General features: G+C 46.8%; 1 long non-coding RNA gene across 1 annotated transcript; it reads left to right on the forward strand.

The window, feature by feature from the left end:
- Nucleotides 1–10,402: 10,402 nt before the first annotated feature.
- On the forward strand, nt 10,403–23,896 carry LOC144163992 (uncharacterized). Its single transcript, XR_013320984.1, has 3 exons — nt 10,403–10,695; nt 13,554–13,627; nt 23,601–23,896. It is a non-coding gene; the product is annotated as an uncharacterized LOC144163992 (long non-coding RNA).
- Nucleotides 23,897–27,450: the final 3,554 nt, after the last annotated feature.

Raw genomic sequence — 27,450 nt, forward strand, 5'->3', positions numbered from 1 at the left:
CTTCCGGTTCAGACCTGCGGTGCCACAGTGTGCTCATTCATTGCTTCGAATTTGCTTATTTCGTTCTTTAATCGAATGAAGACCCAGCCTTCTTCTAGAACCGTCTCTCGGGAGCACCTTTATTTGCGTGGTGTTCCATCGGTTGCCCTTTCCGATTGAGAAATGGCCAGCCGCAGTCCACTTTTTCTTGAGGTTACGTACGACATCTTCTACTCCAGTTTTTACCTGACCCAGGAAGCTTGTTTCATGTCACTTAGCAACACCTCATCATCCTTCCTTTCATTGCCGTTCAGTTAACCTAAGTTTGCTTTCCTGTTGTTTAGTAAGGCGCCAAGTCTCCGCACCATATTGCATCACTGGCAGAACGCATTGATGGAGGTAGCTTTCTTTTCAACATTTTGTGGGCTGCCGAGTGCGCCTGAACCATAAGCTGTTAGGCTATGGTGTCTATAAGTATGAAAAGTAGCTATGTAGCAGACGCCGTAGCCGCTGTCGGAGACTCGCCAAAACTAATTCGGACTCCTTGTGACTGATTGGAAAAACCCGACCTCTGTAGAACGCGCTAGAGCTGCAACTTGCCTGGTGGACTTCGTGAAGCATGAAAGTGTTCGCCAGAAGTTTCTAACGGTAATAGTCTTTTGTCAGCTACCTAAGTAAGCTTGGTTTAGCTGTCTGCCTGTGTGTCTCCCATAGATTCAACCACCTAGTCCCCCAAAAAACATTTGTAAGAATACTTAGACATGAACTAAATATACCAAGGACTGTTCGAGATTCCTAAATCTGCTGTCACTGCTCGTATACGTCCCGAGTATTGAGCGCAAAGAAAATATTTGGCTTCAGCCCCCACCGTGTAGCTGGTTGAACGACAAAGCTTTAAACGACACCCACAACACTTGCCCATGCGACGTCACTTGAATCCATACACGTGGCTCTACAAAGAGACTCTGGCAGCCGCTACCTGGGTTTCGTGGTAGCGGCGTCCTCGTAACCGAGTTAGCGAACGCAGCAGCGACGGGAAAAACAAAACGGAGAGGAGCGTCGCGCGAAGGGCGGCACGCACGGCTATGGCTTCCACCTGCACCCCTTTTGTATCATGCGTCGGCCCCCTTTCCAAACGCTGTTCCGTTCACCGCTAACCCAAACCGCATGAATGCCGTTAACATTAGACGGTTTGCACTTCACACGAGGGTTTCGAATGAGGGCAGGTGGTAGGCACCCCGCTGTGCTCGTTGGGGTCCTCTGTGTCTCTGTCTTGTCATGTTGCCGTAGCTTAGTCGGTAAGACGAAGGGCTGTAGCTCCGTTTCTCTATTCGGGTGCAGGTTCGATTCATTGTGCCGCCAATAATTTCTTTCATTTAGCCTTGCTTTTCTCCGGACGCGGACATGAAAATTTCTTTCACTGGTAAAGTGTACTGGTTCTGAGTAAAACTCGGGTATACACGCTTTACAGAGCGGTGGCCAGCATTTCTCGCCCTGATCTTCCACGGGGCCTGAGCGCATCGGCAAGCAACAGAAAGGCTTTTGCTGCCAAGTGTGCAATTATTTTCGAGAATCGCTGTACAGGGCAACTTATCAGACGACTATATATTGTGTGCCAACGTTCGCGAAAGGTAGCCCATAAAGCGGTGTTATGACTGACCTCCATCGCCTAAGCTCTTTCACGCGTTTTTAAGTGGTTTGGCGGTCTTGTTTCTACTTCTACTTATACAGCAACCCTTTGTACCAGGTGTCGGCTACCTGAGGCCCGCGGGAAATGTTTATGCGGCCCCCGGCATGCTGTCAAAACCCCCTCCTCTTGTCACATCCTATCTGGAGGCTGACATCGCAATTTTAACCACAAATGAGATTATTAACAGAACCCCATCAAACGGAATATTAACACAATTGTAAATAAGTTCGAAGCTGCAGCATCCGGCGCAAGGCAATCGCCGCTACGGTTTAGCTCTGGTTCCGCCATCGTGGATAATACGGCTCGCATGGCGACTCGTCCCACACATTGAGGTAGCGATTGTAGCTGGTACATGCGACTGCGACGCAAGTTTTCTCGCGTGGCTTAAACATTTTCCGATTGCGCGCTTCACTGCGCACCATGGAAGCTTACGGGGGATAAAAAAACCACCCAGTTTGGAAATCGAATCCCAAAAAACAGTCTAAGCCAAAATACGAGATCGAAATCGAAACCTACCCTATCCGAAAAGGCAGTGAATTTCAGCGCCATTTTTGTGCTGAAATCCGCTGAAAGCGATGGTTTGCGCTGCTGGCCCCGCTGAAAGCCGCTTGTGCTGCTTAGCAGCGTTTCAGCCACGCTGTCAAGCAGCGTCACGCGCGCCGGAGTGGCGTAAATGTGCTGAAATGTGCTGCAGGCAATCGAACCTCACTTGTGAACAGCGCTTTCATGCTGCAATTGACGTGTCGCTGGCGGGCGGTACGCTGGACCCAAGCGGTGCTGCCACTGCAGTTTGCGCGCGCGTGCTGTGCGGTGAAGCAAAGAAAAGCTTTGCGTGCAGAGGAGGAGGAAAAAACTTTATTTATGCGAGACATGTCTGGGCACCCGCCTGGTGGGGGGTTTCCTCTAGGCCGGGATACCTTGGCCTAGCTGCACTAAGTTTGGAAAAATGCGTTATTACAAAATCAAGGCGCCTAACTGACCAACATTTTCAACTTTGCCCTTTTTGCTGTCGCAGAAACAGCAACCGCTTACCATATTAGCGCGTGCGTAGGTACGTGATTACGATCGAGACAGTGGGGTTTGAGGCACTTCGTACGCACTTCGTACCCCTATCCATATATTTGGTATTGCTAGAACTAAAATTATTTGCTGCAATCAAATGAGAGCGCGTCCGCCGCCATACAACGCGCGATGATCAATAAGCAATACACGGGCACTGTTTAACCACGGTTAAGCAAACCGCGGTTATACAAAGCCACAGTTTGCTACGTTACACGACAGACGAAACTGCGGTTACCCCGCTAACCATGGTTAGCGCAAACTGAGCTTGTCCACCTCAGTTCGGTCGCGCTAACCGCAGTTTCCGCAGCCGCAGTGTTCAAAATCGCACAAGTCAGTTCGGACGTGGCGGCACGCATCAGCGGAGGCGAAAAAAAAAAATCACCTGGCGTTCGGAGCCTAGGAGGCGAAGGAACTCAAATAACCGGCGTCCCAAAGCTGCCCCCAAGAGGTGCTTGCGTTCTTTGCGTCGCTCTCGCAATCAGCGCGACTGCCCGTCAGCAGCGGCTCGTTTCGCGATCCATCATTCACCCGATCAACTACGACAAAAGCCGTGCTAAATTTGTAAATTCCGCGCGTCGTCCGCCAAAACAATGGATAAAGCAGGCAATCGTAAAGCGTTTTCAGCACTCGGAAACGGTCGGCGCGCACGTCTGCCGTGCCTGCAAATACGCCGGCACGACCAACGTTGGCCCGACTGCCTGCACGGCACTGCAAGCGGTTCGAACCGGCCCAGACGACGGCAGCAACAGCTGTTGCCGCTCTTTGATATCAATCTGATCGCGGAAAAAACTTCCACATGCGAGAAAGTGGATGTTAGTGTGGTGAAAAATTGTGCCATGGATTGTAATTCACAGTTGCAGAGATAGCGGCTATCAAATATCCGCAGCGATTCTAAGCCTAAGTTCCCAACACCGATCAGACGCGGGCAAACCAAGCCGGTAGCGAGCTGTTGGGGAGGCCCCTCTCCTCGCCGCGCGCGAGTGTGTTTGGGTCTGAAGCAACTGTCTTAACGATATTTCCTTTTGTCTACACTGCTTCTCTGTTGTTTTTCATCGTGAGATTAAAAGTTGGTCAATTTATTTTTGTTACGCTCACAACCAAGTGACCGCTGTCGACACTTGTAATTTCGCGTGCAACAGCCAAAACCGTTGTTTACGATAGCCGCGATTAAACGTAATTACTAGGAAGAGGGGAACCGGGCAAGCGTAGGCGAGCGACCAGATATTGCCACAATGAAAAGCGGACTTAAAAACTGAAGTCCGTAGCTGCGACGGCGAAACTTAAGGTGGGGGTAGCGGCACCCTGATGGACGAAATGACAGCTGCCACAATTCATTACTGGGCTGCGCAGTGAAGTGCCGAACGCGGCGGCCGCACAATTAATCGCCAAGCGCTTATCACGTTGCCTGGCTGCGCTAGGAAGCGGCATTTCCCCTCCTGTCTTGTTCGTGCTCCGTGTTTTAAACAAAGTTGTTGCATATCACAATCACTCACGCACAACAGCTTCAGCATTTACTCCATCATATCCACATCACACGAAGTCTGGTTGCCAGTCAAGCGCCTGTGGGAACTACTGGCCTGTGAGTGCACGGCGAACACGAGAAGTCAGAGAATAAAAATGGATCAGAATGATGAAAACTTACAATTTTCTTGCTTAACGGAATGTTCTGAAGGTTTGAACAAGAATTATTTCCTTGTTTGGAGAACCCACCTGCTGAATATATGTAACGACAAATGTAACAATGTCCTACATAGTTGAAAAGTTATGCAATGTGTACTGTAATACCATCACACAACATACAGATGAAGCCGCTGTACCATGTAGCACGCACCATGCAATGCGTACCGCAAGAAGTATATAGATATTGTAGAATACATGATGTCAAGAAGAAGAAAACGCAACATAGAGCACACCAAGCATACAGCAGATTTTTTGAACGATCGAAACAGCAGTCTGATTGATTTAGGCATGCAACAAGTGAGCCTTGAACATTTTACTTGCTATTAATACCTGCCTACTCCACGTGATTGATCATACTGGATTTATGATATCGTACAAACTTTCCGGGTAATGAACTTTATTATGGCATTCTTGAAATCTTCCATGTCAACACATTCAAGATTGTGCATGATAGAGTAAAAATGTGAAGCATTTCTTTTGTTTTTGGGACAAAACATTAAAGGTACCGGGCTACCATACGCTTTGCTCTTAACTGCAGTCTGCAACACAGGTATGTGGATGTAGTGCAGGCACTCCATTTGCTTCACAGAACTGGAAACATGCCTTGCAAACACCTGTCTGCTGCTTCTTCAAAGGTGGGGACAAGCTTTTTATGCATCTAGGTTGTGGACACCTGTAGCCCAGAAGTTACTAGAAAAGTTCTTAGATGTTAGAAGGAAGTTGTTACTACAGGAGACCAAGCCTTGACTGGCAACTTTTTCAAGATGCCATACAGTAAAAACTTATAACTTGTAGTCTTATTTCTTTTAAAAAATTCAAAACTTTCATTTTTAGCCTGCTTCTACTCATTCAATGTATTGAAAGGCTACATAATTTGAACTCAGTCATTCAGATGATTCATACTTTTCACTTGTCCACATTGGAAAATATCTGCTGCTTTCGCACCACCAGATAAAAATTTGGGTCCATTTATCATTACGAGAGTAGAAAAACTTAGTAATCAAAAAAGAAATGATTTGCGGATGGTAAACACACATTACAAATCAAGAAAATGCTTAGTTCTGATCAACTGTCTGAACCATAATTAGTATTCAGAGGAGACCGTATTCAGAGTTTGGCCATTTTTAAAACATTCATTTTTGACGTCACTTCATAGGTTGAAAATGACCAGTCATGTCATACCGGCACCTGCTTGCTGGTTTTGGATCAGCAGTAGTCAACCAATAAACTAGTAGTGGACTTTTCACCTCTGCTCTGTCTATTTTGTGTAGTTCAAGTGTAAAAGTGTTTAAAAATGTGATTCACATCCATGCCCAACCATAACGTGCATTGTCTCCTTGCCTGGAGTCGTATAAATCAGAACTTCTGGTCATTTAAACATACTCTCCAGGTCCCCTCAAGTTGTAAATAATGTGAGTAGACTGTACGTGTAAGGCAGAATCGACAAGTAGAGCATTTTTTTTTCCATGAGCAAAAGTTAAGGAAACTGAGCAGCTGCATTTGTTAGTTACCTTCAACAGTAGCCTCATCAGCTATTCGCAGCACGGGCTTGGTATTAAACTGCAATGTGCAAGTCCCCTACATCTTTTTTAATGTGGTTATAGGGTACGTCTTCTTTTGGGGTGTTGCTGTAATTGTCAGCTGACAGCTGCAAGCGGATTGCTTGTAAATAGCTACATGTGTGCGTGTGTTCCCCTGAATTTCTTCCAGTCGCATCTCTAGGATGTATCTTCTGTGTACTTCTGTGTACATCATCATCCATTAGTGTTACTGTGCTTAATGCACTCTGCATGCAACTATTGCTTGGAAATTTCTGAGTTTTAGACATCTTTTCGTTTTTTATAGCATCCCCGATAAACCACACCGGTGCTCACCTGGACGCACTGGTGCATCTTTTTATCCTCGACAAACCGCACCAATGTGCACCATCTGTCCACTATAAACCGGGGTACATCGCTGTGGGGCACTTTTTGGTTGTCCTGTCGCGCACCGAGAGAGGCGACGGAGTGCCAGGGTGCAATCCCAACAGGCATCGCAAACAACGTTGGCAAAGTGGCCTCGTCCACCGTCTGCTGCACTGACAGTGCATCAGCGCACTTGTGTGAAGGCGGAATCAGCTGTATATTGCTCACACGGATGAGTTGCTTATGAATTCATCAGACAATCATGCAATGTACTCAGTACGGGATGCTAATAACAGCCAGAGATTGCAAATGAGCACGCCAACATACTGTACCATGTAGGAACTTTTTTGTACTGCAAGGAAGGCTGCAGTAAAAGTAATTTTGCAGCTTTACATCTGTTTTGTTCGATTGAATTATCACGGACAGTAACTGTAGTGCCTTGACCATGAATGGCCCACATGCTTTGCCGTAGCGGAAGAGGGGAACGTGTAATAACTGGCACTCACGTTCTGGCTCGCAGAAAGAAGACGAGAAGCAGCTTGTAGGCTTGTTCAGTAGAAGAGTGGAATTACCTTGTTGCATATGAGTGAGGGATATAAGTTGTATGTATATATCATTGTTAGCTGTTGTCATCTGGCGTCATTTTACATTTTTTTACAAATGCTTTTATGAGTTGCTCTAACAACCCTACAGCTGGCGCTAGGGTAGAACCAGTCAGTTTGTTTTCGATCACTGCTCCGTGCCGGTGCACACCATCATGGGGTACTGTTCACCGCGCCGGTTCTAGGGGCAACCCCGGTGCATGTTTATCAAGGATGCTATTAGTCAACATTTGTGTTTTGAGTCCTCTACTTTCTCAGTCAGTTACCCCTCTCCTCACCTTACCACACTTGGAAGCACACCGGTACCCATGCTAGGGCATGACACATTACGCGTGCTGGCACTTGGACAATTTCGTCGACCATTCAGTGAACCGTTCTGAAACCTTAAACACACTCGGAGACATACACATATAGCCCTCGCGCGCCCCGACGAGGGCCTACGTCATCTTCAGGGTTACCGTTGCTCGGCACGGGCCCCTGCTTTTCGAGCACCCGTTGACCTGCTGGACGGCTCAAAGTTGTTCGTCTTGGTCGTGGCTCTTCGCAGCTGCCTGAAGCCGCGGCAGATCGTTCTTGATCTTGCTTCCTCTGGGTATGTGATGCAGTCACACAAGATGTGCCTGTGGTCTGCTGGCTCCCTCTGACAGACCTTGCACTGGTCGGTCAGGTATGCCTCGGGGTACATGCGATGCATCAGTCCTGGGCTCGGTAGCGATCTGGTCTGGAGCTGTCTCGGTAGTATCGCCTCCGCTCGACTGAGCCTTGGGTGTGGGGATGGAGAGTCCTGCGAGCCATGCGGTAGGCCTTCGTGATGTCATTGCAGTTCGTTATGTGGTCCTTGGCTTCGAACCACGTTGGACGGTCGGTCGCCGGGGCGCGGTTTGTTAGCACTCACACCGTTGCGTGTGCCATCTCCTTGTGCGTTGCAATTTGACACATTCGCCACGTGCGCCGGGAACCAATTTATCCGCACTTTTCTGTCTTGCAGTTTGGCCGCTTGCAATACGCGCTCGGCCTCCCTGCAGATTTGGCCTTTGGTGATGTTTCGCACTGCCCGTCTCCAGTCACTCAGCACCGTGTGGCAGTCTGTGTTGGTGATGGCCACCTCCCCACTTGTTCTGCTCCGGTGCTTATCACGCTCGTTGCCACCCTCAAAGCACCGGTTGACACCTCGATGACGACTGTCGCGAAGGCGTTCGTGTCGCAGCCATCTGTGGTAGGCTGCAATGTACGTGATGTGGCTGATGATGAAGGATTTTACGACCCTGATTAGGCTCTCCTCTTTCATGCCTGCCTTGGGGACGAGACTCGTTTGAGAAGTCGCATCGCGTTGGCCGCTTTTGCTGTGAGACGGGCAATGGTTACGCCGTTTCTTCCGTGCTTTTTTATGACCATGCCTAGGATCCTGATTTTGTTGACCTCTGGGATCCCGTTGCCGGATTTGGTCACGATTCAGATCTTTCATATTTGCATTGCCTGGCCTTGCCTCTGCTGTTGGCGGGTGGGAGTATTAGGAGCTCCGATTTGCTCGGCTAACATCTCAGTACCAGCTGGTGTTCTATCGCATCGACAACGGCTTGCAGCGCGCCCTGCGCAGTGTTCCCTGTGAAATATTTGACTGCATACCCCAGCATACGGTGGCATATCCAACAACGTATAATAAGAGGCTGGACGTAGACGTTTGGGTTCTGAGTATTCACACCGCCATTTCAAGATATGTTTTGGCTCATACCACAGCAAGCATGGTTGTTCATTGCTTCAGCCTTTAATGCTTTTCGTTGATGACAAACTGAATTGACGATACAGATGTCTTAGAGGACAAGCTTTAAGCAGACAGGACTTTTTTCAATGAGGCCATTTGTTTTTGCTTTTTTTTATATTGCAAGCATGCCTAGGTTTTTCGTACAGGGCTCTTGCTGTGATGGTGGTCAATATATTGGGGCTCTTCGATTTACCGTCTCGGACTCACCGCGGATAGCCCGCGGGTAGTCCGAGGATTCCCCGAAGCCATAGCGATACATGGGAAAATCGAATGCCAGACTGCTTCTCGGGGAGTCCGCGGTGAGTCCGAGACTGTAAATTGAAGAGCCCCATTGTTACAGGGAGCATATCATGGTCACATAGTCAATAATGTCACGGAGCATAGTGGTATTGCCCGCCACTATGCTCCGTGACAATATACTTGTCTATTTATTATTTTCCATGTGGTCAAATGGTTCCTGGTAACATCAGTAGATTACCTCGTGTATCTTCCATTTCAATTTCGTTATTATAACTAAGCAGTAATTGCTTCAGTCACGGCAGTAGAAGGCACTGCACGTTGTTTGGAACACACTTCTTCACATAGCTGCCAAATGCAACAACGGTATTGTTAAAAGTAGCTGCTTGTTTGGGGGCTGCGGCTAAGTAATTATTTGTTAGACGGCGTGTGAATCAAGTTCAGCAATTAAGACAAGTCCCACGGCAACAAATTGGCAGAAAACCAGAAACAAAAGCAAGAATTGCGGCACTTGCGGCTGCCCTTGTTGGAATTGAACCAACGAGAATTTCACCTCCGTAATCGCGGAGGGCGGCTTTGGTGGCCTTTGCAACATCCCCACACATCTCGCAGGATATCACAGGTCTGCACTGCTGTCAGCGGTCGTCTTGCACAACGAGTTTGCCGCGCTTGACGTGCCAGGAGTGACATCGCTTGTAATAATAATTAGCATGATGCAGCTTGTCTGTAAGATGGGTGCGCGACAAACAAGCGTTATCAAAGCCAGCGACGCATATTCCATTTAAAACGTGGCTTTCGTGGCTTGCAGAGAAGTAGTCGGAGATGATCTGCGAAAGCTTTTCTTGAGTACATGCGGTAGTTTTCGCGAAATCACTTGTAGCACAGTATATTTGGCCTCGGGTGCAAGATCGGTGCGTGACAAACAAGCGTGATAATTGCCATAATTTCTCAAATGCGGGCGAAACTAAACACAAGCGACAACAATCACTGACGACGAAAGTAACTGTATAAACTTCTCGCTTTAAATCGTGTTTTGCGCGGTAGCTCGGTGGTAAAACGCTCGACTATCCCTCGTATCGCCTGGAGCCTGAAGCGTCGGTGGTTCGAATCCTCGCAAAACAATTCTTTTTTTTTTTTTTTGCACTGAGTGTTTTATTATTTCTCCCCCCCCCCTTTTACAACAGCAAGCGCTTGCCACCCCCTACCTGATCCCAGAGTGGAAAAGTTCTCTCCCTCAAAAAACTACCATGAACTAATTAAACAAAGGAAGTCAACTTTTTTATTTCCATCAGCGCAAATTTCTCAGGGTAATTTCATGCGTATTTACTTTTGCATCTAAAAATCTCAAATGTGATGTTTAAACTTATTATATCTGTTAAAAACAGAACGGTTATTATCAATATTAGCGTACAAACATGACTTTCGTTAAAAAGAGAGCTGTTATTACTGCAGTCTGGCAACTACCTCTCACTTTGTCTATGTTTGTTTGTATGTATGTGAGCTGCCTGGTGCTGGGGCTCGTTTTGTTCAGTTTTATAGTTAGATTTCTCTCGTTTATGTTAAGTCATGTTTATAGAATTTTCACAACGTTATGTCTGCTCTTCCGACACACGCGCGTGTTGGACACGCGGGGCCGGGTAGAACGCAGGTGTTACGATCATCGCCGTCTGCTTCACGCGTCAGTGATGGATAACGTTGCATCCGAACCAAGTGTGCTGTTCGCAAGCTGAAGACTGCAGTAAAGAAGGATTTTGCGTTGGAAACGTCGTTTGTAGTACGGTAAGTACTACGCGTTTTTTGCAATGAGTACTTGTTTGGAAGTTATGTTTGTTATTTGTTAATCAGAGTTCACTAGACCCTGACCCGCCGCGGTGGCTCACTGGCTAAGGCGTTGCGCTGCTGAGCACGAGGTAGCGGGTTCGATTCTGGCCGCGGCAGCCGCTTTTCTGATGGAGGCGAAAAGCAAAAAACGCCCGTGTGTACGAGATTTCGGCGCACGTTAAAGATCCCTAGGTGGGCAAAATTAATCCGGAGCTCTCCACACGGCGCGCCTCATCGCCTGCGTTGCGTCGGCGCGTTAAACCCTACCATCACAGTTCATTTGCTCTGAAGGCTTAGGTGAGCCTGCTGGATTTACCGGTTCAGTTACCGCGACAGTCAGCATCAAATCATGGTGAAGCTGTTCCTTAACTACGATAATGGCGCTGTAGTAAGGTCTACTCTTTATTTGACATCACGCGATGCTTTTTAACACCGGGGCATGTGTGTGTAGCCTGTCTATCCAGGATTGACCGCGGCTGCGGATCGAAGTCTAAATTTAGCGTGGGCTGCGCAACGCCGTGGCCACTACACCCGGGTGGACAGCCACGTTAGATTAAAAAAGTAACTTGGACAGGAGGTGCCCCAGAAATATTTGCGTAAAAGCTACACTTGATTCCGTCGGAAGTAGCTTGCGGGGAGTGTGGGGTTTGTTTTTAGAGGCACCTGTATCGTTGTAAACTAGTGCAGAAAGTTAAGCGAGTTTGCAAGGTACCATTATCCGAAAACCGCGGGCCACACAGAAACTAACCAGGAATACTGTAGGCGCTCACTCAACTCAAGATTTATTGTTCATTATTAATCGAACTTAAGAAGACAAGGAATGCAATGGAGGAGCCTCTACCAGCACACCCTGGCCCCTAACGAAGGCTAGTGATACCGATGGATGGACTGCGTGTGTCAGGTGGGCTCGTGCACTATTGGGTGAATAAGGCCCACCTAGTCAAGGCTGTCAGCTATGAAGTGCTCAAATTTTGGCTGTGTAAAGAAAAAATAATACTATGCCCAAGCACTTCCTGCTGTGACACGCTGGCTTCACTCAACAGTGCACGAGTTCAGCGCAGCTGTTTCTCTCCAATTGCAGTGTGCTTCTTGGTGGGTCGTTCATAACGCGCTACCCAGCACGGATCCTTTAATGCGGCAGTGTGTGTAGCTGAAGCCAACGGTTTGACAGATATGTGAGCACGAAGGAACCGCTTATGTGTCAAGCAATCATCAAGTGCTGCATCGAAGTTGCTCACCACAGGATTTCGTGGAATGCAAAATTTTGTCAGCAGTTCCACATATTCGAAAAGACACTTAACCCTTTCACTGCCATGGTTTTCTTATACCTGGTCAATGATGAGAAATTTTACAGTAATGCAGTATGATTCTTTGCAAAACGTGAACAATTTATTCAAGGTTGCGCTCAACTAGTTACCGAATAATTACCTGTTAATTAGGATGTCAAAATATTTGGAAAACTTTTTAGTGTAATGTTTGAAATAATGCACCACACTAAGTGGCAGCTGACACACAGATAGCAAGGCTCCCTTTGGTGTTTTGGTCGTACCTGACTCGCCATGGCCAGTGCGGCCATGCCACTGAGATAAGACAAAGTAATATCCGTGCTACACGAGCGTTTCGAAGGCCTTTGAGTCGAATGTCATTTGACTCAAATGACACCTTTGAGCTGCTACACAACGTTTTTCAGTCATTTGGTTAAAATGGCATTTGAGTCAAAGGAGCACAACTACATTTGAGGGTCTCAAAGGCCTTTGAAACACGAACGGCCGTACCCTCGGGCTCAGTTTCTGCAAGCCATAATAACAAAACCAATTATTTACGAGTAAAACTTGGTGTTTGAAGTGCAAGATCTTCACAATTTTTCACTTGTTTTCGTTCATTGTCACTCGCTCTACGATTACGAGGTAACTTAGTACTCTCAATACCAGAAGTGCGAAAAAAGACAAAAACTGGCTGCATTGTGCATGCTTGCAGATTGCTATAAATTTAAATCACGAATAATTGCTTTTTTGCCCATTTTAACTCTAAAATTAAATTTTTGCCAACGAGACATGGCAACAGTGGCGACACCAAAACATGGCGGGCAAACGCGGAAACTTTGAACTGCCTTTGAGAATGGTCGTGTAGATCGACAGAACTCCTTCCAGTTCGAATGACATTTGAAATTTTGAAGGTCATTCGACTGAAATGTCTTTCAAAACGCTCGTGTAGTACAGGTATAACCCGGGTGAAGAAACATCCGATGCAGTTGTTGTCTGAACTTTACCTGACACGGTTTAAGCATTTCTGTGGCATATCAATGGATGGCAAGGCACACCCACAATATTTTTTAAACGAGTTGTCTAGAAGTGGCAGGGAGTTAGGTAAAGAGGCAATGCAGGTACACGGGTGTACGTGTGTGTTTGCCCTAATTATCTTGGGAGTGGCAGTGAAAGGGTTAGTAGGGTGTCCGTTGCTAGTTATTGCCAGCGTGTGAATAGAGTTTTTCTATTACTTACCACTTGTGCTAGCTCAATCATTAGTATACAAAACCGCATCTTTTAGCTCAAGTTAAAAACACCTCATGGTATCAATAAATCCATAGCACACTGCCGTACATCTTACTGCCCATGTTTATAGCTTCTGTGCACTAGCCCCAAATTTGACTTCAAAACCACAGCACTTTGACTTGACTGCAGAATATTACGTCACATGAATGCTGAGAAGACTGTCATGCTGCATCGTCGGAGATGGCGCATGCCTTTTGTAAAGCTTATGCAGTGCATATTTGCGTACTTTCACATCTCCATGCCTGTCTTTTTCCTCGGTTTCAGTGATCACCCTGCGAAATAACCTCGACTGCTGCAATGTGCCACATCAAAACACACCATGTTGGGCTTGTAACCAGGTGCGTACAATTGAGGACCGTTGAATGCGTGTTAAAATGCATCAAAACAGATAACTGGGTGTGTTGGTTTATATTCATGTTCACTGGCACAAAAAGACGGAGGTAAACACTAACAGGCCGCCACTCACGACTGGGATTTACTTTAAAAAGAACAAACATATGTACACATTCTCGGCGCATGTCAGGGGCGGATCCAGGGGACTTTGGGGGGGGGGGGGGGGTAGGCCCAACCAAATGCCGCGATTCGTTGTCACTTGCTCAGGAGGTGCTTGTTGATCAACATATTTCAGACAACCGTGTGACATGTTTAAAAAAGGTTCCCTCCTCGCTGCTGCACTCAACTATTTGAAGGGAAAAATTGTTTGTGGGGAGAAAGTGATTAGCATGGAGTGGTTGCATTAGTTGCAACAAATGAGGGGTGCTTTGCTCGCCGTGGATGGTAATGGTCCACACCGCGGCCTAAAAAATTACACGTGCCGAAAGATCACTTCCGAGGGGAGTGAAAGGTGGTGGGGTAGAGTAGCTAGTGGCTTTGGGGTGGGCGACTGCCCCTCCTCCCCGCCCTTGGATCTGCCACTGGCACATGTCACACATTGATGCTACGAATTGCACCACATATTCTTATCTAAATGCACTACTTCTTGTTGTGATAGTCTTACAGATGGCTGGATGATGCATTTGTCACCTCGTTTTCTGATTATGTGGCCTTCAAGTATTTCCTTGGCTCTTTGATCTCTATGTTTATGCAAGCAAGTGGTAGCGTCAAACTTTGCCGTGTATTTATAGTCATCACAATGGGCGGCCAGGTGTGAAAGGCTGTCTTTGTTATTGATGGCACGCTCGTGTTCCTTTTGTCTTACATTCACACATCTTCCCATTTGTCCTACATAGCTCACTCGACCAACAATACAATATCAAAAACCACCCTTGGCTGGGACTGATGGCGCGTTTGAGGGGTGATGGTTATCCAAAATGCGCACTCACACTAGCCTGCGAAAAAAATGGCCAGATAGGTGAAAGCAGGTGCATGAACATCCAGCTTGCATCAGGAAAAAGAAAAGAATTGGGAATACGTGTTGATTCCGAATGCACACAAGCTTTCACACGAGCTGAAGAATGTGGCGTCAAGATATGGGTAAGGGTGGTGTTTAAGGCACCAAAGAAGTTGAGAGGCATATTGCAGCCATCAAAAAGAAAGCTCAAACAATGGGCGCAACACGAAGCGAAGGCGGTGGCATAAAACCTCAGTCCCAGCATATTAGACAGGCCATGGGGTGGTTTATGATATTGGATTTTCGGTTCAGTGAGCTATCTAAAACAAATGGGAAGATGCATCAATGTAAGACCAAAGGAATACGAACAGACTGTAGTGGCGTGCACCTCATTTTCTAGCAGCGCTACTTTCATCATCTGCATCATCCCACGATCATCATCAGTGGCGCTTGCCCGGGCTGCGTAGGCAGTCCTACGCGCCACAGAACACATCGAACGTCGACTGAGCAGCTGGGCGGCCCCATGTGCTGGCCGGGCCTACGCGACCTAAATAAATGTGGGAAGCCGCATCCACTTCACGCCTGCTTCCTACAAGACAATCACAAACAAAGGCAACGTCTTACAGTTGGCAAACTATTTTGATGAGTGTAAATGCACCGCAAAGTTTGGCGCTACCACTTGCTTGCAAACATAAAGATCAAAGAACAGGGGAAATACTCGAAATGCACAATCAGAAAACAAGGCAACAAATGCGCCGTCCATAGCACTCTCACAGCAAGACTTAATGTATTTAGGTGAGGACATGTGATGCAATTCATAGTATCAATGTGTGACATGCACCAAGACTGTGTATATATGTTTCTTCTTTTCAAAATAAATTGTAGTTATGAGTGGCACCCTGTTTATGCTTACCTCCGTCTTTTTTTCTGTGTCTTTTTGTGCTTAGTGAACATGGTTGTTTAAAAGGAGGGCTGCATTTTGTGAGGTCACGAATGCAGATTGGACGAGACTTCTTTAAGGACTCGTGGTGTTCCAACATTGGAGTGCTAATGGGATGCTTACTTCAAAAATGTCACTGTAGGTGTTAATGTACCATATGCAGCTGTATGCCATGTGCTCGTGGTGAGAAACCAGCTTCCTCACTTACAATGACATGCACATTTAGTGAAAAATGTGAACAGACCTCTCACATAAATCGTTTTCTATGTATCTGTAGCCTCACTTGAATGAGAAGCCCTTTTCCAAATCACATACCTTCAGTGTGCTATACATCTCTCCACAAATATACAAGCTCTTGTTGCCTGCACTGCTGAACGGTGTATACACTGGGCTTTTACCATGAAATGGCACTACCTGCATGGCGGCTCCAACGCCATGAGTGCGGTTGCACTCTGCCGCGCGGGCAGCACATTGCACAATGCGAAACGTGGTTTCTGGCGGGGTGTTGCCAAGAACGTTCGTTCGTGTGGACGGTGTTTTCTGCATGATCCGTGGGTTCACGAATTCTTTGTCGTAAGGAGTAGCCAGCATTGTTTTCGCTTAGAAATTTCGGACTGCACTGTTCACGCCTCCTACAACTGCAGATGCTAAGCAGGCCGCACCACAAAAACAAGCGTGCCATTTTTTTTCTTCCTGTTTTCTACCTGAATGTTAGGGCGGTGGTTGAGAACTTTGCGCAGCGAATGCAACCGTCAAATGGTTGGACAGACACAGCGGCGCGGATAGCGCACCTGTTTCGTGCTATCTCGGTATCATTACCGTGTGCTGCTTTCCTTATTTCTTGCCTTGCTTCAAACCGTAGCTCGAGTAAGGAAAATTTCTCTGTCCATGGCTGCAACGATATTTTATGTGATGACGGCATGTAAGATGAGCCACCCAGGCATACTGCACGCATATTGAATAGGGAAGATGGTGAGGTGCTGTGGCGACAGTGCTCTGGTGCGTCACACGCATGAACGTCCTCTCCTGAGCTCCCAATAAAGCTGGGCATTTTCATGCACAGGGTCTGGGTGTGCACAATTGCGAGGTAACCACGTGATAAAATTAGTTGCAGCAGTGACGACAGGTTTGATGAATGAATTTTAAGTGTTTTCTTTTCGGTGTAGATGAAGCGGAAGTTATAAGCTGAACAAGATCATGGGACACGCTTTGACTTCAAAAACAGCACAGAGACAAGTAAAAAATAAAGAGCGCTCTAGTTTATCACTTCATAGATCTTCGTCTCTGCTCTGTTTTTGAAGTATTCAAGCTGTGCACCCAGCGTCAAGCTGTAGTGCGTTACCTCTAAACACCCTTGGTCATTAGAAAAGAGGCAAATGCGACGAAAGGGTTAGATTGCCCACAATTACCTGAGAAGCGGCATTGCACGCATGTAGGCGCGTTCACCTCAAAACACTTGAAGTAGCCTATTTTAAGGCTGCGTGCCCATTCGGGTTCGCCTCACCCATGAAGTACACCGGCTACCTTAATTTATAAATATTTTAGCACTATGTAATCAAACATGTGACGAGGCGTGAAAGCTTAGACGCCCATCATCCTGGGGATCAGTTGAAACGAAACGGGTGGAACAGATTTGGGGCTGAATAACTTCTTTGAGAATTTGTCAAATTAAATCAGACCATCTTCAAGCACCCCCCTAGCATTAACTTCAAAACAGAAAAAAAAGAGAAAAGAAACGGCTTGTTTGTTTTTGTTGTGCGGCCTGCTTAGAGTCTGCTGTTGTTGAAGGCGTGAACAGCGCAGGCCGGAATTTTTAAGTGTGAACAATGCTGGCTACACTTACGACAAGGCATTTGCAAGCCCACGGATTAGCTGAAAAAAACACTGTCCAGACGAATGTTATTGCCAACACCATGCTCCAAACCACGTTTCGTGTCTGGAAAAGCGCTGCCCATGCAGCAGAGTGCAACCGCATGGGCAGCGCTTTTCCCGACACGAAACGTGGTTTGGAGCATGGTGTTGGCAATAACGTTCGTGTGGACAGTGTTTTTTTCTGCTAATCCGTGGGCTTGCAAATGCCTTGTCGTAAGTGTAGCCAGCATTGTTCACACTTAAAAATTCCGGCCTGCGCTGTTCACGCCTTCAACAACAGCAGACTCTAAGCAGGCCGCACAACAAAAACAAACAAGCCGTTTCTTTTCTCTTTTTTTTTTCTGTTTTGAAGTTAATGCTAGGGGGGTGCTTGAAGATGGTCTGATTTAATTTGACAAATTCTCAAAGAAGTTATTCAGCCCCAAATCTGTTCCACCCGTTTCGTTTCAACTGATCCCCAGGATGATGGGCGTCTAAGCTTTCACGCCTCGTCACATGTTTGATTACATAGTGCTAAAATATTTATAAATTAAGGTAGCCGGTGTACTTCATGGGTGAGGCGAACCCGAATGGGCACGCAGCCTTAACATAGGCTACTTCAAGTGTTTTGAGGTGAACGCGCCTACATGCGTGCAATGCCGCTTCTCAGGTAATTGTGGGCAATCTAACCCTTTCGTCGCATTTGCCTCTTTTCTAATGACCAAGGGTGTTTAGAGGTAACGCACTACAGCTTGACGCTGGGTGCACAGCTTGAATACTTCAAAAACAGCGCAGAGACGAAAATCTATGAAGTGATAAACTAGAGCGCTCTTTATTTTTTACTTGTCTCTGTGCTGTTTTTGAAGTCAAAGCGTGTCCCATGATCTTGTTCAGCTTATAACTTCCGCTTCATCTACACCGAAAAGAAAACACTTAAAATTCATTCATCAAACCTGTCGTCACTGCTGCAACTAATTTTATCACGTGGTTACCTCGCAATTGTGCACACCCAGACCCTGTGCATGAAAATGCCCAGCTTTATTGGGAGCTTAGGAGAGGACGTGCATGCGTGTGACGCACCAGAGCACTGTCGCCACAGCACCTCACCATCTTCCCTATTCAATATGCGTGCAGTATGCCTGGGTGGCTCATCTTACATGCCGTCATCACATAAAATATCGTTGCAGCCATGGACAGAGAAATTTTCCTTACTCGAGCTACGGTTTGAAGCAAGGCAAGAAATAAGGAAAGCAGCACACGGTAATGATACCGAGATAGCACGAAACAGGTGCGCTATCCGCGCCGCTGTGTCTGTCCAACCATTTGACGGTTGCATTCGCTGCGCAAAGTTCTCAACCACCGCCCTAACATTCAGGTAGAAAACAGGAAGAAAAAAAATGGCACGCTTGTTTTTGTGGTGCGGCCTGCTTAGCATCTGCAGTTGTAGGAGGCGTGAACAGTGCAGTCCGAAATTTCTAAGCGAAAACAATGCTGGCTACTCCTTACGACAAAGAATTCGTGAACCCACGGATCATGCAGAAAACACCGTCCACACGAACGAACGTTCTTGGCAACACCCCGCCAGAAACCACGTTTCGCATTGTGCAATGTGCTGCCCGCGCGGCAGAGTGCAACCGCACTCATGGCGTTGGAGCCGCCATGCAGGTAGTGCCATTTCATGGTAAAAGCCCAGTGTATACACCGTTCAGCAGTGCAGGCAACAAGAGCTTGTATATTTGTGGAGAGATGTATAGCACACTGAAGGTATGTGATTTGGAAAAGGGCTTCTCATTCAAGTGAGGCTACAGATACATAGAAAACGATTTATGTGAGAGGTCTGTTCACATTTTTCACTAAATGTGCATGTCATTGTAAGTGAGGAAGCTGGTTTCTCACCACGAGCACATGGCATATAGCTGTATGTGGTACATTAACACTTGTTGTGAATTAAGCAGCTAATTAGCTCTCATTTAAGCATAGCATTCATTTATCTTTTAAACGAAGAATTATGCCTGTGATATGCTTCAAACTCTATGCAGCTGATGTGCTGCATTTTGCCTCTTCTGTGGCGTTGGAATCATGGACCGGCGGTCTTTTTTTTTCCACTTGCTGGTGCATCAGGAGTGCTTGTAAAAGTTTTTCTAGGTAAGTAAGCCTTCCCACTCAATCGGAATTTTGAAATAACTTTTTCGGTCAGATTGGAGAAAAAGCTAGATGGCGACGGTCTTTGGAATGTGTGCTGGGTCATGGCCAGAATCGCCACTCTGCCCATCAATGTGCTAAAGTGTTGTCAAAAGGGAAGACAGTTTCGCCATCGGGGATGAGCTCTCAGTCTTGCTGCGACACTTCTAAGAGTTTGTTGAACACGGCCCAGGTGTACTTTGTTGGCGATGCCCTAGTGCATGGTTTCCCAAAGTGGGTTCCGCGGAACATAGGGGTTCCGCAGGCCCCTCCTCAGGGTTCCGCGAGCCACTGATAAATTTTTCCTGGTTCCGCAGTCGCAAAGTCTAATATGGTGAACTTGAGGTGCGATCGATCTAAGGAACCTCCATTACTCACGCCCGAGTGTCAGTAAGCACATCTCGGCGCATAACAGAAACGCGCGAGCTGCGCAGTAAATCTCGCCAGCAGCTTGTAGCCAGCCAGACTCCGAAAACGGGCCACGTGGTTAAACTGTTGCACTTGAATCTCGGTCTTATATTACCCCCATGCGCATTTCTCCTGTTTGGAGATAAGTGCCGCTAGCGTACGCATTCGCGTAAAGTCGACGGGGGAAAAAATGATACCCTTGCTTGCTTTTGAATCTATTGCACGTTAATGTAGCATGAACGGAATGAAAAATGGCGGGAGGGGGGGGGGGGTTCCTTGGCACTTAACGGAACTTAGCAGGGTTCCCTGGGACCAACATGCTTGAGAACTGCAGCCCTAGTGGATAGGGTCATTGGCCAACATTGAGAGCAGGATGTTTTGTGTCCTCTTTGGTGGCCGTCAGAAGTTCTGCAGCTGGAGCACCCCTCTTTACTCTGGAAAAACAAATCTTCATGTGCACCACACATTAAAATTGGTCTTATCAATGTAGTTGCACTACATTGCCCTCATTCAACAGTGATTCTGCGTACTCATGGCACAACAATGCGGTCCTAGTTCGCTTGTTCCAAAGGGGCTGGGGAAAGTGCTCCAACTAGCTCATTATTCCGGTAGCAAGGATAATTTAAGCAGTTTGTCTCAACTCGTCTCGGCGTGGCCAACTTCAGCGAATAGCTGTGGCAGTCTAGCAAGTGCTCACTGCTAGAGGAACTAATTTCAAGGCATGGCATGGCTTTGCTGAGACCAGATTGAATCTGAGAAAGAGTGAAAGATGGGTGATTGTCAAAAGACAGTCTCGTGGAAAGTTTTTGCTTAACCACCACGCGTTTTGTCAGTTTTGCGGCCTGTTGCTGCAATAAATAGCCATTTTGACGTTAATGCTACGCACATCGCTGAGATGTTTTAAGTCGCCATCGCACCAATATACCTCAACGATTCGGGCTGGATCGACATTTGAAATGGAATTGTGCTTCTTCTCTTCACCAGGAGCTTTCTTGGTGTTCCATGAAAACGTGGCATTTTTTATCCATTCTGTGGAAAATATCTTATGTGTAGAGCTTAACAGACAGTCACTACCCGCGAAGACCAGGAGAGCGTCTGTCAGTGTCTCTCATCTAAATCGCCTGCTAACATAACAATACACAGGGAAGTTCGTTTGGTAAAACACAATTCTTAAATGCTTTTGATATTGAATTTTGAATCAATGTTTTTTCACAGTGTTGGTCAAGAAAAACTGTCGGAACGTCAAGGCAAAGCTCCTTGAGTAGGAAGAATCGCTGCACAATAAGAGCACGATGGTGTCTGCAGCGATTCTTCCTACTCAAGGTGCTTTGCCTTGAAGTTCAGGCTTTTTTCTCACCCACTATTACAAAACAACAGCTAACACTGGGAAAAAATATTGATTCAGAACTCAATAACTAAGGCATTTAAGAATTGTGTTTTACCAAAGGAAATTCTCTGTGTAATGTTACGCGAGCAGATTATTTAGATGGCAGGCACTGACTGAAAGCTCTTCTGGTTGTCGCATGTTAGTGAATGTCTGTAATCTCTACGCATAAGATATTTTATGGAGAATGGATTAAAAAAATGTTTTCGTGGGACACTGAAAAAGCTCCTGGTGGAGAGAAGTACAACTCTGTTTCAAATTTCGACCCAGCCCGAATCCTTCACGTGCATTGGCGCGGTGGCGGCTTGAAGCTTCTCCCCGAGATGCTTGGCATAAATGTCAACACGGCTACATTTCTTGCAGCAACGAACCGCAGCACCGCCAAAAAGCATTGTTGTTGAACAGATTTTTGATGAGGCTGTCACGCAAGTGCTGACTGAAATTGTTGACAACCACCCATATTTCATGCTTTCTCGGATGCAGTCTGCTCTCAACAAAGCCATGCCAGGCCTTGAGATTAGTTCCTCCTGCATTCACCACTGGTTTGACAGCCATGGCAGTTCGCTGAAGTTTGTCACAGTGAAGCGCCGCGAGTATGCAGAATCGTTGCTGAAGGTGGGCATGATGGTTTAATGCGACTACAGTAATGAGACCAATAGTAATGTGTGGTGCATATTAAGTTTTGTTTTGCCCGAGCAAAGAGGGGTGCTCCAGCTGTAAAACTTGTGACGGACACCGAAGAGGAAACGAACATCCTGCTCTTAATATTGGCCAGCAGCGTCATTCACTGGAGTATCGCCAACAAGGCACACTGGGCCATCTTTGATCAATTTCTTGAAGAATCATTGCAGCGAGCCCGAGAACATGACCCCAATGGCCAAGCCGTCTTCACCTTTGACAATGCTCCAGCTTATTGACGGGCTGAAGTGGCGACTTTCGCCATGACCCAAGACAGAATTCAAAGACTGCCGCTGTATAGCCTTTTCTTCCATCCGACCGAAGTTTTTTCAAAATTAAAATTGAATGTGAAGGCTTACCTAGATGAACCTTGACAAGCCCTCGTAAATGGTTCAGCAGGTGGGAGAAAATGCTGGTCCATGCTTTTGAATGCCACGGAAGGGGCAAAATGCAGCATATCAGCCACATTGAGTGTGCTGCGTATGGGAGGCATGATTTTTCGGTTGCTTGCACTGCATTGAACATGTAGAATATGCAAGCACCTTCACTGTGTCACTTAAAATGACACTGGTTGCAGTCATGAAATGGCACAGGACTGTTTGCTTATTCCTTGTTTGCCTAAATTAGGCTTGTTCAACGCAACATTTAAAAATCCTGCTGTAATTTTGAACTCCCAGTTAGTGAGAAATTTCACCTAAGCAAGTCACAGTCATAAACACGTGATTCTACAAGACAATTATCAGTTGGTAAACTAAACTTTTTAATGTCGTTTTTGGAATGCTACCTGTGCTGTAGCAGGTGCTTTCTTTAGTAATATAAATGTTACATTGTACGTAACAGCTATTGGGTGTCATTCAAAGAGCTAAATATAATGGCAATATGTGAGTGTGGTGATGCGTCTATCTCGTAGCTGCAGTGAAACTCTTTATACTTGGGTACAAGCTAAGAACAACGATAGCTCATGTGATGTATCACTCTGCCGAAGTGACAGATCCAGATGTCAACCTGCGCTCTTGAAAGGCAATTGGCTCATGCACGGCATCGTCTGCTTTGGCTGGGTGAGCTCCTGCGGCCAATTTTATGGCGATGAGCTCGTGCTAGCACAGTTTCGAGTTGGGTGAGAGCTTGCTAATACAGAATGTTGGCTGATGGGCATCACAGGATTGTTGGTCAAGCGACATCATTGGCCAACAAACATGTTGGCAAACAAACAATGGACACATTGGCCAAAGGACATCATTGGAAATCATTGGCCAATCAGTGGACATCAGGGTTAATGGGCCTTGCAATTTTTTTAGGTCTTCAGCTGCATGCAATGCTGAACAAATACCCTTGCAACATTCCATGTTAACAGTGAACCAGGGCACACAGCTTTCCATAATTGCATGCTTTGCACACCAGTTTCAGACATTGCGCCATTTTTCTAAAACATTTTTTGTGGTGCTACCTACAGGCATAAATAGCAAGTAACCACTTGAATTTTTTTACCTGCAGTATTTCTGGAAAGCTATTTTTGCCTTGTTTTGTTTTTCTTTTTAGGTGCCAATGGGAACTTGAGGACAAAGGAAGACAAGGGACGTGCCTGGAGCAAGGTACATCGCAAACCGCAACAGCTCTACGCGGTTTATGGGCTCCTGTTTTGGGATCTTGCATAGTCGTGAAGACAGCCTTCAAGCAAGGGATCTTCGAATACGTCTGCTGCGTTGCATATAATAAAAATGAAGCCTGTGTGTATGGATAATACAGTTCCATGTCAACGCGCGAGAGTTGGCAACATAGAGATGTCCCCTGTAAAGAAATGAAGAGGCAATAAAAGGGAATGTAAATTTCTGAAATATCCTGGTGTAGCTAATCCAGCGCCAGCGCGCTGGAATTTCAGCGCCAGCGCGCTCGATTTTCGGCGCCAGCGCGCGCGATTTTCGGCGCCAGCGCGCGCGATTTTCAGCGCCAGCGCGCGCGATTTTCAGCGCCAGCACGCGCGATTTTCAGCGCCAGCACGCGCGATTTTCAGCGCCAGCACAAGCGTTTTCGAGCGGGCAGCGCACGCGCTTTCGAGCGGCCAGCGCCGCTGGAAAACGCGCGCGCTGGTCCGGAAATCAGGCGCGCGCTGAACGCTGCCCGCCAGCGCGCTGGCTTTTCGGATAGGGTAGTCATGACGAGTGCGGTGCCAGCGTAAACCGTTGAATGTTAGCCCAACAGCTCACTATAAACAGTGTGTATTTGAAGCAGAAGATATGTACCTAACCTAGAGTAATAGCCCTTTTTCAACGAAGAGTACACGTTGAATATATTTTACGGATAGCAAATAGAAGAAAAAACAACGCGCCAAAGATCGTGACTAAGCGCACAATGAAAGCAAACACAAAAACAAAGTATGTGGGCTTGAGCTGCAAGTTCTTTCGTGGTTCTTGGTGCAAACACAATAAGAACAAATGGTTCCAAGAGATGACGCACAAGCAGTGTTAAAGCGGGAAGTTTAGATTAAACTGAGGAGATTTCAATTCAATTCGTAATGAGCGAAGTGGGAGAGAAGGATATCAACAGAAATTAGTGTGCGCTGCGTACTAGTGACGAAGACAGGGGATCATGATTACCATACTGATCGTTTTCACAGAGGCGTGCTATGTACGGGGGCGGAGAACAATCTTAGTGAATGAGAATAAACCAAATATTATGTTTCTCATGCGCTCATGAAGGATCAGATTTCTTCGTAACTTTGTTATTTTCCTATGGGTGAGTGATATTGTACGCATGGTGACGGAAGCCCCGTGTGCCTTGGAAGGCATGTTTAAAGATTGAAGCACTTTCCACTCCGCCTTCTTCTTGTAGCGTGGCTACAGAACTGCATGCTCCAACCATGGTGCTGGGGCCCGCTAGATGGCCCGGCGATTGCACTTGTTTGACGCCATTGTTATAGTCAAGAGGTCCATCGTTCAAGCACTGGCAGGTCTGTGCCATGTAAGATGCACCACAGGGAAAAAAAAAGAATTTTCCGAACAACGCCAACTGTGTATTCCACGTTTTGTTGACGTCCTTTACGACGCAAGACCGTTTCCTGTTTCGGGCAGTTTGCTTCGGTGCAGTTACTTTTTTGCACACTGCCTTAAAGGAGCCATGAAGAGAAAACACAAGTTTGGTTCATTCGAAAGATTGCCTCGTTAGAACCATAACGACACCACTTATAACGCAGACTTCGCTCAAATAGGCTACATAATTAGGAAAAAAGGAAATGACCATGCGACCCACCAGCTCATTTTCCGCAACAGAACCTGTGATGTCACTTGGGAATGCCCTGCGATTGGCGGAGGCCGGCAAAAGCAAACGCATGTTAGGCAGGGCTTACAGTTTGCATAGCGAGCTAAATGCCCCTGAAACATACTGCACATTCTTTTTATGACAAAGAACAGTGGAGTAAACGGTTGAAGGTCCGAACGAACACGCAAGCGTGTGCGCCAATGCGTACGAAACTAGGCGCCGGCCAAGCTCGACATCTCGCCGTCGCGCAGACGAATTTTCGGGTTCGAGGCTCTTCGGGGCCAACGAACCGTTCCAGCACGCACAGCCGCGACCTTGGTTCGTATCGTAATCCCTTCACAGGAGGTTGGCCGTCATATCGCCAACCAGCAAAGGTAAAAATAGAAACGAGGGGAGTAAGGAACAGCAAGAAGCGACGAGATAGTGCCAGTCGTCGCGTAAGTTTCGAATGGTATTGGCTTGCTGCTGTCGTTACGAGCTCGTTTCCAGTTTACAACCACTGAAAACTTCAGTTTGTTCGAGTACTTTACAATGAAATTTCCTTGCTGCGTTTTGAAATGCCCATGTAGTACGGGCAAATCGTCGAGGGAGTGCGACATCCCCGCCGGTGAGGAGATCTCCTTTCATGTGCTGCCCAACGACGAACCAACGACGAACGACGAAGCAAGTGGTTACGTTTTGTGAACTTTGCAAACGGAGGAGAAAGAGAGCTAAAGGAAGTACGAGTGTGCTCGCTTCATTTCCGAGGAAGTGATTACGGCAGGGACCCTTACGTTAGCTCACTCCTGGGACATGCTGGCGCTCGTCGCCGACTTCGTCAAATCGCTCTGACCTTGGGGAAAAAATGCCGTAAACACCGTGCATTGACGCTCGTATCTTTCTGGTCGAAGCAGAGAGCTCGCGCGAACGGCTTTCCATACAGGACACCGGCCAACTGGCATAAGTGATACTGCTACTGAAATTGAACTATTAATAACCGTAATCAAAATACGGCACATACGTACCAGTCTATATTCGTCCGTCGCGACGGGGCTGACGAGGCAGCGGTGCCGACGGCTGGGCGTTCGTCTGTTGTTGCTATCGCGGAATGGTCGCTTTCCCGTCCATCGCGTATCCCACAACTCTTGCCGCTCGTGCACTTAGAAGCATTGAGCGTTTTTGTGGTGTGAGGTTATTAATGCAAGATCGAGCTCCTCGGCGAGAGTTTTGTTCTCCGGATCAGGCGATTCCATGACTAGGGCTGCGGGTGCACTAGGTTTTACTAGTATTTTTAAAATGACCGCCGTCTCGATCGACTCCCGCGTGTGGGTGCTATATGGAGTCGACATACTAAGTATCTGTTTCATGGACCGGCTCTATGACGCAATTGTACACGTCACGGAATGTTCAATTTTAGCGGGAGATTTAAAATTTTGGCTTAAATTGCCTTATTTCTCAGTGAATAAAGCATCATTTGCTTCCGGGAAAGCGCTTGGGGTACTATGAAACACCTAATCTTTCGAATAAAACAAACTTTTGTTTTCTCTTCATGGCTCCTTTAAGTATTGAAGGAGCTGAACATCCTATGTCGATATTGTGCGAGCCTGCTCCTTTTTTAATCTGTGCCAAAGGGGGTCGCCGTGAGCGGTTTTCGTCTAGTTTTGCTGTTCTGAATGAGCGCGAGTGGTGGGAGGCGGTGCCTTGTGTTCGGCAATCTAGACATGGGCATGGGGAATGCGTAATAAACTTCGATTTAGAAAGGTGTGTTTGAGACACCTAGTGACACCTATAGGAGTAACTTGAGTTTCTTCAATATAGTAGGCGCGTTTCGCGCTTACTCTACTAACCAGTATGTAGCGATTAGAAGGGCGGGGAAAAAGAAATCAAAAGTGAAGAACACAATCTCCCTTAGTGGTTACCCTCCAGTGCGTTGAAGAAGAGAGAAGAAGACGACAAAAGAAAAATTAAAGCCGTGCCACTCAACGTAAAACTTGACGAAAGCGCAGAGAATGTGATGCGCCAATAATGGGCTGCAGCCCCGTCATCTGCTCACTGCTCAAAGCAATTCAAATTTCCCGCTTCCGTTGTGCTCTCGTGCGCCCTGCCGGAAACAGCGCCAGCGGGAGTTCTGTACTTTTTGAGCTTGCTTTACGTC

This window comes from Haemaphysalis longicornis, unplaced genomic scaffold, assembly GCF_048455015.1.
Source record: "Haemaphysalis longicornis isolate Haplotype H1 unplaced genomic scaffold, Haemaphysalis longicornis Haplotype H1 scaffold_13, whole genome shotgun sequence".
Taxonomy (NCBI): domain Eukaryota; kingdom Metazoa; phylum Arthropoda; class Arachnida; order Ixodida; family Ixodidae; genus Haemaphysalis; species Haemaphysalis longicornis.